General features: G+C 40.9%; 1 protein-coding gene across 1 annotated transcript in view; it reads right to left on the reverse strand.

Moving 5' to 3' along the window:
* ZFYVE26 (zinc finger FYVE-type containing 26) overlaps window positions 1-12,444 on the reverse strand; it is a gene marked incomplete at its 3' end in the record, with an annotated part of 634,764 nt that overhangs the window by 312,139 nt on the left and 310,181 nt on the right.

The following is a 12,444-nucleotide window of genomic DNA, read 5'->3' on the forward strand; positions in this document are numbered from 1 at the left end:
GATTGCCATCAAATAGCTTGGATATGTGACAAACAACCAGCTCAAATGAGGAGGATTTGGCAAAAAAACAAAAACTTAAATTATGCTTACCTGATAAATTTCTTTCTTTCTTGACATGGTTCATCATAATTACTGTTGGGAATACCACTCCTGACCAGCAGGAGGAGGCAAAGAGCACCACGGCAAAGCTGATCAATACCACTCCCCTACCCTCAATCCCCAGTCATTCGACCAAAGGGAAAGGAGAAAGGAAGTAATATAAGGTGCAGAGGTGCCTGAGGTTTATAGAAAAATAAACTGTCTGAAAAATACAGGGCGGGCCGTGGACTCACCGTGTCAAGAAATAAATAAATTTATCAGGTAAGCATAAATTTTGTTTTCTTTCTAATGACATGGTGAGTCCACGGATCATCATAATTACTGTTGGGAACCAATACCCAAGCCAGAGGACACAGATGATAAGGGAGGGACAAGACAGTAAACCTAAACAGAAGGCACCACTGCTTGAAGAACTCCCAAAAGAAGCCTCGGCTGAAGAAAAAGTATAAAATTTTGAAAAAGTATGCAAAGATGACCAAGTAGCAGCCTTGCAAATCTGATCTACAGAAGCTCCATTTTTGAAAGCCCAAGAAGATGAAACAGCCCTCGTGGAATGAGCCGTGATTTTCTCAGGAGGCTGCTGTCCAGCAGTCTCATATGCCAAGCGAATAACACGCCGCAACCAACAAGAAAGAGAAGTGGCTGTAGCTTTCTGACCCTTACGCTTAGCAGAAAAAACAACAAATAAAGAGAAAGACTGGCGAAAATAATTAGTCGTCTGCAAATAATATTTAAATGCACGAACCACATCCAGGTTGTGCAACAAACGCTCCTTATGAGAAGAAGGATTAGGACACAAAGAAGGAACAACAATCTCTTGATTAATATTCCTATCTGAAACAACCTTGGGAAGGAAACCTAGGGCAGTACGCAGTACTACCTTATCAGAATGAAAAATAAGAAGATTCACACTGCAACGCTGAAAGCTCCGAAACTCTTTGAGCCGAAGAGATAGCAACCAAAAACAAAACCTTCCAGGATAACATCTTAATATCCAAAGAATGCATAGGCTCAAACGGAGCCTGTTGAAGAACTCTAAGAACTAAATTAAGACTCCAAGGAGGAGTTGCAAACTTAAACATAGGCTGGATTCTAACCAGGGCCTAACAAAAAGACTGAACATCTGGCACATCCGCCAGACGCTTGTGCAACAAAATAAATAAAGCAGAAATTTGACCCTTAGGGTACTTGCAGATAACCCCTTCTCCAGACCATCCTGGAGAAAAGACAAAATCCTAGGAATCCTAACTCTACTCCAAGAGTAGCCCCTGGATTCACACCAATGCAGATATTTACGCCATATCTTATAATAAATCTTTCTAGTCACAGGCTTACGCACCTTAATCATAGTCTCAATAACTGACTCAGAAAAACCACACTTGGATAGGATCAAACGTTCAATCTCCAAGCAGTCAGCTTCAGAGAAGCAAGATATGGATGAAGGAAGGGCCCCTGAAGTAGAAGGTCCTTCCTTAGAGGAAGACTCCAAGGTGGGGAAGATGACATTTCCACCAGATCAGCATACCAGATTCTGCGAGGCCACCCCGGAGCGATGAGAATCACTAATGCCCGCCTCTTGTCTGATCCGAGCAATGACCCGAGGAAAAAGAGCAAACGGAGGAAACACGTATGCCAGACTGAACTTCCAAGGAACTGCTAGAGCATCTATCAGTACAGCCTGAGGATCCCTCAACCTCGACCCGTACCTTGGGAGCTTGGCATTCTGACAGGATGCCATGAGATCCAACTCCGGCTGCCCCCATCTGAGAATCAGACTGGAAAACACCTCCGGATGAAGTTCCCACTCCCCCGGATGAAAAGTTGTGGGTCTCTGCCCACTGAATAATCTTGGCTACCTCTGTCATGGCCAAGGAACTCAGAGTTCCTCCCTGATGATTGATGTAAGCCACAGACGTTATGTTGTCCAACTGAAATTTGATAAACTGGGCTGAAGATAACTGAGGCCAGGCCAGAAGAGCACTAAAGATTGCCCTCAGCTCTAGGATGTTTATAGAAAGAACCAACTCCTCCCGAGTCCATAGACCCTGAGCCTTTAACGAACACTAGACAGCGCCCCATCCCAGCAGACTGGCACCCGTGGTCACAACCACCCAGGAAGGTCTGCGAAAACAGGTTCTCTGAGAAAGAAGATCCTGAGAAAACCGCCACAGAAGAGAAGCCTTTGTTGCCTGATCTAGAACAATCTTTGGAGACAGATCTACATAATCCCTGTTCCATTGTCTGAGCATGCACAATTGCAGAAGTCTGAGATAGAACCGAGCAAATGGAATGATTCCTATGACTGAAACCATTAGACCAATAACCTCCATACATTGGGCCACTGACGGGCAAGGAGATGACTGAAGAGCAAGACACGAATTGAAAATCATTGACCTTCTTGCATCTGTCAGAAAAATCTTAATTTCTAGAGAATCTATTATGGTTCCCAAGAATACCACCCTTGTAGACGGAATCAAGGAACTTTTTCCTAAATTCACCTTCCAACTGTGGGAGTGCAGAAAAGACAATAACTCTGTGTGGGTGTTTGCTTGTTGAAAAGATAGCGCTTGAACTAGAATGTCGTCTAGATACGGTGCCACCACAACCCCCTGCAATCTGAGTACAGCCAGCAATGCTCCCAGGACCTTTTGAGAACACCCTGGGAGCTGTTGCAATACCAAAAGGAAGGGCCACAAACTGAAAATGTCTGTTTAGAAAAGCAAATCCCAGAAACTTGTTATAGTCCCTGTGGATGGGAATATGCAAGAACACCTCTTGAACCAAAGATAGAATGGACCGAATAGTTTCCATCTTGAAAAACGGAACTCTGAGAACTTGTTTACGCTCTTGAGATCTAGAATAAGTCTGAAAATTCCCTCCTTTTTGGGAACGTTGAACAGATTGGAATAGAAACGATCACTCCAATGTCGGAAAGGTCCTAAACACAACGTAAGAACGCCTCTCTTTTTATCTGTGTATTTTTGTGTGAATGGTTCAATTATTCATTTTGTAAGATTTTTAAAATACAAATCTTATTGTGCCTGCCCCTGGGAGGAAAAGTCCCGAACACAATATCGACCACCCAGGGATCTGGAACATCCCGAACCCAAGCTTGAGGGCAGACCCTTCATGCTGACTTTGACTCAGCAACAGGCTTCTTAGATTGCTTCCCCTTGCTCCAGGACTGATTGGACTTCCAAGAGGGCTTGGACTGATCCTGTTTGGAGAAGAAAGACTTACCAGAGAAGTTACGAAAGGAACAAAAATTAATCTGACAACCTTTCTGTTTATTTCTCCTATCCTGAGAGAGAGAATGCCCCTTCCCTCCTGTAACATCAGAAATAATCTCAGCCAAACCCGGCCCAAACAAAGTTTTACCCTTGTAAGGAATGGACAAAAGCTTAGATTTGGAGGATACATCCGCAAACCAGGACTTCAACCATAAAGCCCTGCGCGCCAGAACAGCAAAGCCAGAAATCTTTGCTCCCAACTTGATGACCTGTAAAGAAGCATCCGCAATAAAGGAATTGGCCAACTTCAGAGCCTTGATCCCATCCTGAATCTCCTCAAGAGGAGTATCCTGCTGAATAGAATCAGACAACGCATCAAACCAATATGCTGCCACGCTGGTAACTGTAACAATACACACAGCAGGCTGCCATTGGAACCCCTGGTGAACATACATCCTTTTAAGCAAAGTTTCCAACTTCTTATCCATGGGATCCTTAAAAGAGCAACTATCCTCAATAGGAATAGTAGTTATTTTGGCCAAGGTGGAAATTGCTCCCTCCACCTTGGGAACCGTCTGCCAAGATTCCTTGATAGAATCAGCAATAGGAAACATCTTCCTAAAAATTGGAGAAGGGGAAAAAGGAATCCCAGGCTTCTCCTGATCCTGTGCAATAATCTCAAACACAATCTGGAACAGGAAAAACATCCGCCGCGGAAGGAACGTCAAAAAACCTATTAAGCTTACTAGACTTCTAAGAAGTAACAATGACCGTTGCGTCAGAATCATCGAAGGTAGCCAAAACCTTCTTGAGTAACAAACGGAGATGCTCAAGTTTAAACCTGAAGGAAACAACCTCAGAATCAAAGGAAGGAATTACACTGTCAGAATCTGAAATTTCACCTTAGACGCCACAGAAGTGTTTTCCTCCTCAGACCTATGGGAAGAAACATTTGGCTAAACTGCAACAGAATCAGAAACCCTAAATTTCCTTTTGCGCTTCCCCTGCAACAGGAAAAGCGGACAAAGCCTCAGAAACTGCCGAGGATATATGAGTAGCCATATCCTGCAAAGAAAAACCAACCTGAGACGAACCGCAGGGCACTGCATGAGAAGAGGATAAAGATTGAGATTATTGGGGAGAAAGCTGCAGTATAACTTGAACAGGAGACTCATGAACAACATTCTTCTTAGATAATGTAGGCTCTGAATCAAAAAGCCTATCCCTGTAATGTAATGTTCTCTCATTAGCATCTAAACATAATGTGCAAGTAACAGCTTGCAGGTCCTCTTGGTCCATTTTTAACACACCAAAAAATTAAAATATATAGCAGCAAAAATAAAAAAAGTTACTATCACTTTAAGAGAAAAACGTTAACAAAAAATGCCACACAAAAATGAACCCTAAGCCTGCTGAGGTGCTTACCTGACCGCCCACAGACCTGAGGATTAACCGTAGCCAAAAAAGTAATCCAGACTCCTTACTGTCATCACCCGCTCTCCGTCAAACACCGGAACTGAAAGCCTATCACTTGCACATCTAAAAGACAACTAAGAAAGAGCGTGCAAAACTCGTGCCAAGTAAACTCCGCCCATCGTGGGCGTACACAACCACCTACTGGCCGGCATTACTGCATATCACAACAAACAGCCGCCGGGAGGAAAAGAAAGAGCGTGACTCAATTTTCCTACAATACAGTAAAACACAGTCTTCCAACACAGAGAAAACTAGATAACATGTACTAAAAGAGCCAAAAACAAGGAGAACTGATTAGCAATCCTAGATAGAGCCAAATCCAGCAGGGCCCACAAAAACTGCCTCAAATAAAAAAGTAACCCCATAAGTGCCAAACTTTTCTGAACTTCCATATCTGAAAAAACATAATTTATGTAAGAACTTACCTGATAAATTCATTTATTTCATATTAACAAGAGTCCATGAGCTAGTGACGTATGGGATATACATTCCTACCAGGAGGGGCAAAGTTTCCCAAACCTTAAAATGCCTATAAATACACCCCTCACCACACCCACAAATCAGTTTAACGAATAGCCAAGAAGTGGGGTGATAAGAAAAAAAGTGCGAAGCATATAAAATAAGGAATTGGAATAATTGTGCTTTATACAAAAAAATCATAACCACCACAAAAAAGGGTGGGCCTCATGGACTCTTGTTAATATGAAAGAAATGAATTTATCAGGTAAGTTCTTACATAAATTATGTTTTCTTTCATGTAATTAACAAGAGTCCATGAGCTAGTGACGTATGGGATAATGACTACCCAAGATGTGGATCTTTCCACACAAGAGTCACTAGAGAGGGAGGGATAAAATAAAGACAGCCAATTCCTGCTGAAAATAATCCACACCCAAAATAAAGTTTAACGAAAAACATAAGCAGAAGATTCAAACTGAAACCGCTGCCTGAAGAACTTTTCTACCAAAAACTGCTTCAGAAGAAGAAAATACATCAAAATGGTAGAATTTAGTAAAAGTATGCAAAGAGGACCAAGTTGCTGCTTTGCAGATCTGGTCAACCGAAGCTTCATTCCTAAACGCCCAGGAAGTAGATACTGACCTAGTAGAATGAGCTGTAATTCTCTGAGGCGGAATTTTACCCGACTCAACATAGGCAAGATGAATTAAAGATTTCAACCAAGATGCCAAAGAAATGGCAGAAGCTTTCTGGCCTTTCCTAGAACCGGAAAAGATAACAAATAGACTAGAAGTCTTACGGAAAGATTTCGTAGCTTCAACATAATATTTCAAAGCTCTAACAACATCCAAAGAATGCAACGATTTCTCCTTAGAATTCTTAGGATTAGGACATAATGAAGGAACCACAATTTCTCTACTAATGTTGTTGGAATTCACAACTTTAGGTAAAAATTCAAAAGAAGTTCGCAACACCGCCTTATCCTGATGAAAAATCAGAAAAGGAGACTCACAAGAAAGAGCAGATAATTCAGAAACTCTTCTAGCAGAAGAGATGGCCAAAAGGAACAAAACTTTCCAAGAAAGTAATTTAATGTCCAATGAATGCATAGGTTCAAACGGAGGAGCTTGAAGAGCTCCCAGAACCAAATTCAAACTCCATGGAGGAGAAATTGACTTAATGACAGGTTTTATACGAACCAAAGCTTGTACAAAACAATGAATATCAGGAAGAATAGCAATCTTTCTGTGAAAAAGAACAGAAAGAGCGGAGATTTGTCCTTTCAAAGAACTTGCGGACAAACCCTTATCTAAACCATCCTGAAGAAACTGTAAAATTCTCGGTATTCTAAAAGAATGCCAAGAAAAATGATGAGAAAGACACCAAGAAATATAAGTCTTCCAGACTCTATAATATATCTCTCGAGATACAGATTTACGAGCCTGTAACATAGTATTAATCACGGAGTCAGAGAAACCTCTTTGACCAAGAATCAAGCGTTCAATCTCCATACCTTTAAATTTAAGGATTTCAGATCCGGATGGAAAAAAGGACCTTGCGACAGAAGGTCTGGTCTTAACGGAAGAGTCCATGGTTGGCAAGATGCCATCCGGACAAGATCCGCATACCAAAACCTGTGAGGCCATGCCGGAGCTATTAGCAGAACAAACGAGCATTCCCTCAGAATCTTGGAGATTACTCTTGGAAGAAGAACTAGAGGCGGAAAGATATAGGCAGGATGATACTTCCAAGGAAGTGATAATGCATCCACTGCCTCCGCCTGAGGATCCCGGGATCTGGACAGATACCTGGGAAGTTTCTTGTTTAGATGAGAGGCCATCAGATCTATCTCTGGGAGCCCCCACATTTGAACAATCTGAAGAAATACCTCTGGGTGAAGAGACCATTCGCCCGGATGCAACGTTTGGCGACTGAGATAATCCGCTTCCCAATTGTCTACACCTGGGATATGAACCGCAGAGATTAGACAGGAGCTGGATTCCGCCCAAACCAAAATTCGAGATACTTCTTTCATAGCCAGAGGACTGTGAGTCCCTCCTTGATGATTGATGTATGCCACAGTTGTGACATTGTCTGTCTGAAAACAAATGAACGATTCTCTCTTCAGAAGAGGCCAAAACTGAAGAGCTCTGAAAATTGCACGGAGTTCCAAAATATTGATCGGTAATCTCACCTCCTGAGATTCCCAAACTCCTTGTGCCGTCAGAGATCCCCACACAGCTCCCCAACCTGTGAGACTTGCATCTGTTGAAATTACAGTCCAGGTCGGAAGAACAAAAGAAGCCCCCTGAATTAAACGATGGTGATCTGTCCACCACGTTAGAGAGTGTCGAACAATCGGTTTTAAAGATATTAATTGATATATCTTCGTGTAATCCCTGCACCATTGGTTCAGCATACAGAGCTGAAGAGGTCGCATGTGAAAACGAGCAAAGGGGATCGCGTCCGATGCAGCAGTCATAAGACCTAGAATTTCCATGCATAAGGCTACCGAAGGGAATGATTGAGACTGAAGGTTTCGACAAGCTGTAATCAATTTTAGACGTCTCTTGTCTGTTAAAGACAGAGTCATGGACACTGAATCTATCTGGAAACCCAGAAAGGTTACCCTTGTTTGAGGAATCAAAGAACTTTTTGGTAAATTGATCCTCCAACCATGATCTTGAAGAAACAACACAAGTCGATTCGTATGAGACTCTGCTAAATGTAAAGACTGAGCAAGTACCAAGATATCGTCCAAATAAGGAAATACCACAATACCCTGTTCTCTGATTACAGACAGAAGGGCACCGAGAATCTTTGTGAAAATTCTTGGAGCTGTAGCAAGGCCAAACGGTAGAGCCACAAATTGGTAATGCTTGTCTAGAAAAGAGAATCTCAGGAACTGATAATGATCTGGATGAATCGGAATATGCAGATATGCATCCTGTAAATCTATTGTGGACATATAATTCCCTTGCTGAACAAAAGGCAATATAGTCCTTACAGTTACCATCTTGAACGTTGGTATCCTTACATAACGATTCAATAATTTTAGATCCAGAACTGGTCTGAAGGAATTCTCCTTCTTTGGTACAATGAAGAGATTTGAATAAAACCCCATCCCCTGTTCCGGAACTGGAACTGGCATAATTACTCCAGCCAACTCTAGATCTGAAACACAATTCAGAAATGCTTGAGCTTTCACTGGATTTACTGGGACACGGGAAAGAAAAAATCTCTTTGCAGGAGGTCTCATCTTGAAACCAATTCTGTACCCTTCTGAAACAATGTTCTGAATCCAAAGATTGTGAACAGAATTGATCCAAATTTCTTTGAAAAAACGTAACCTGCCCCCTACCAGCTGAACTGGAATGAGGGCCGTACCTTCATGTGAACTTAGAAGCAGGCTTTGCCTTTCTAGCAGGCTTGGATTTATTCCAGACTGGAGATGGTTTCCAAACTGAAACTGCTCCTGAGGACGAAGGATCAGGCTTTTGTTCTTTGTTGAAACGAAAGGAACGAAAACGATTGTTAGCCCTGTTTTTACCTTTAGATTTTTTATCCTGTGGTAAAAAAGTTCCTTTCCCACCAGTAACAGTTGAAATAATAGAATCCAACTGAGAACCAAATAATTTGTTTCCCTGGAAAGAAATGGAAAGTAGAGTTGATTTAGAAGCCATATCAGCATTCCAAGTCTTAAGCCATAAAGCTCTTCTGGCTAAGATAGCCAGAGACATAAACCTAACATCAACTCTAATAATATCAAAAATGGCATCACAGATAAAATTATTAGCATGCTGGAGAAGAATAATAATATCATGAGAATCACGATTTGTTACTTGTTGCGCTAGAGTTTCCAACCAAAAAGTTGAAGCTGCAGCAACATCAGCCAATGATATAGCAGGTCTAAGAAGATTACCTGAACACAGATAAGCTTTTCTTAGAAAAGATTCAATTTTTCTATCTAAAGGATCCTTAAACGAGGTACCATCTGACGTAGGAATGGTAGTACGTTTAGCAAGGGTAGAAATAGCCCCATCAACTTTAGGGATTTTGTCCCAAAATTCTAACCTGTCAGGCGGAACAGGATATAATTGCTTAAAACGTTTAGAAGGAGTAAATGAATTACCCAATTTATCCCATTCTTTGGAAATTACTGCAGAAATAGCATTAGGAACAGGAAAAACTTCTGGAATAACCGCAGGAGCTTTAAAAACCTTATCCAAACGTATAGAATTAGTATCAAGAGGACTAGAATCCTCTATTTCTAAAGCAATTAGTACTTCTTTAAGTAAAGAGCGAATAAATTCCATCTTAAATAAATATGAAGATTTATCAGCATCAATCTCTGAGATAGAATCCTCTGAACCAGAAGAGTCCAAAGAATCAGAATGATGGTGTTCATTTAAAAATTCATCTGTAGAGAGAGAAGATTTAAAAGACTTTTTACGTTTACTAGAAGGAGAAATAACAGACAAAGCCTTCTTTATAGATTCAGAAACAAAATCTCTTATGTTATCAGGAACATTCTGCACCTTAGATGTTGAGGGAACTGCAACAGGCAATGGTACATTACTAAAGGAAATATTATCTGCTTTAACAAGTTTGTCATGACAATTATTACAAACAACAGCTGGAGGAATAGCTACCAAAAGTTTACAGCAGATACACTTAGCTTTGGTAGATCCAGCAGGCAGTGATTTTCCTGTAGTATCTTCTGGCTCAGATGCAACGTGAGACATCTTGCAATATGTAAGAGAAAAAACAACATATAAAGCAAAATAGATCAAATTCCTTATAAGACAGTTTCAGGAATGGGAAAGAATGCCAAATATCAAGCTTCTAGCAACCAGAAGCAAAATGAAAAATGAGACTGAAATAATGTGGAGACAAAAGCGACGCCCATATTTTTTAGCGCCAAATAAGACGCCCACATTATTTGGCGCCTAAATGCTTTTGGCGCCAAAAATGACGCCACATCCGGAACGCCGACATTTTTGGCGCAAAATAACGTCAAAAAATGACGCAACTTCCGGCGACACGTATGACGCCGGAAACGGAAAAGAATTTTTGCGCCAAAAAAGTCTGCGCCAAGAATGACGCAATAAAATGAAGCATTTTCAGCCCCCGCGAGCCTAACAGCCCACAGGGAAAAAAGTCAAATTTTTGAGGTAAGAAAAATATGATAATTCAATGCATAATCCCAAATATGAAACTGACTGTCTGAAAATAAGGAAAGTTGAACATTCTGAGTCAAGGCAAATAAATGTTTGAATACATATATTTAGAACTTTATAAATAAAGTGCCCAACCATAGCTTAGAGTGTCACAGAAAATAAGACTTACTTACCCCAGGACACTCATCTACATGTTTGTAGAAAGCCAAACCAGTACTGAAACGAGAATCAGTAGAGGTAATGGTAAATATAAGAGTATATCGTCGATCTGAAAAGGGAGGTAAGAGATGAATCTCTACGACCGATAACAGAGAACCTTATGAAATAGACCCCGTAGAAGGAGATCACTGCATTCAATAGGCAATACTCTCTTCACATCCCTCTGACATTCACTGCACGCTGAGAGGAAAACCGGGCTCCAACTTGCTGCGGAGCGCATATCAACGTAGAATCTAGCACAAACTTACTTCACCACCTCCCTTGGAGGCAAAGTTTGTAAAACTGATTTGTGGGTGTGGTGAGGGGTGTATTTATAGGCATTTTAAGGTTTGGGAAACTTTGCCCCTCCTGGTAGGAATGTATATCCCATACGTCACTAGCTCATGGACTCTTGTTAATTACATGAAAGAAATAAAAATAGCACTTACCTCCATAAAAGACTGCCTGGCAGCAGGGCAGCTCACAAGGTTTGAAAGGCTTCATCCCTCCCATGGACCTGTGGAAACAAAAAAGACCAAGTAAACCTACTTAGGCTTTTAAAAGAAGGGCAGCATAAACTACTTGGAAGGCACAGTGGGGATTATACCCCACAAGTTCCCAAATGCTTAAAAGCCACCACTGCTCTACTGAAGAGACTGACATGGACTACGGCTAAACCCCAAAAGACCAGAGCAAACCTGCTCTGCCAAAAAAATAAACTCTTGATTGAAGAATCAGACACCTAACTTTACCCCTCCTTGCAACTGATACAAGCAAAGAGAATGACTGGGGATTGTGGGTAGGGGAGTGGTATTTAACAGCTTTGCTGTGGTGCTCTTTGGCTCCTCCTGCTGGTCAGGAGTGATATTCCCAACAGTAATTATGATGATCCGTGGACTCACCGTGTCATTAGAAAGAAAAAGGATGATTGGATTAAAAGTCACAGATATACTGTTGGTGATGATTTATGTGCAAAAGTATACAAACTCATATTGTATACAAGTTCTTGGCCTCCTGGATCAATGGAGCCTAAAAGTGCCATCACAGTTTATGACAAACTATTGCATGACTACTGAATGTCCAAACGGATTTTAAATGTAGTGCTTTAAGTTTCAATATAGGTATTAGGTATAATAAGGTGTTGGAGGACTAACAGCCTTAAAGGGACAGTGAACACCAGAATTTTTGTTGTATAAAAAGAAAGATAATCCTTATATTACCCAATCCCCAGTTTTGCATAACCAACACTGTTATAGAAATACACTTTTTATCTTTGTGACTACCATGTATCTAAGCCTCTGCAAACTGCCCCCTTATTTCATTTGACAGACTTGCATTTTAGCCAATCAGTGCTGACTCCAGGGTAACTTCACGTGCATGAGCTCAATGTTATCTATATAAAACACATGAACTGTATTACATGACAGAAGAAACAGCAGCTAGTATAATTCTGTGATTGCATCCTTTAGAAAGGGATTCAAATTAACTAAATCTCCCATCACACCCATTATGTCATTGTGATAGATGAGTACATCTTCAATAGCCTTGGGTAGTACAAATTATTATGTTGAGCTGTGATATGAAATGCAATTAAAAGACCCAATTACGTCTGCTCATAAAGCTAATGACAAAAGAGTTCCAATAAAGAAGCCACCGCAAAAATGTAAATGGCAATATATATGTTGGTCATACTTTTCAAATAAAAGCACAGTGTGATAATCACACAGGCAAGGGCCTCACCTGGTTACATTGGAAATCTTACATATTTCCCTTTAATGAATTTCTCTGGTTCAAGAAATGCT

This window comes from Bombina bombina, chromosome 1, assembly GCF_027579735.1.
Source record: "Bombina bombina isolate aBomBom1 chromosome 1, aBomBom1.pri, whole genome shotgun sequence".
Lineage (NCBI taxonomy): Eukaryota > Metazoa > Chordata > Amphibia > Anura > Bombinatoridae > Bombina > Bombina bombina.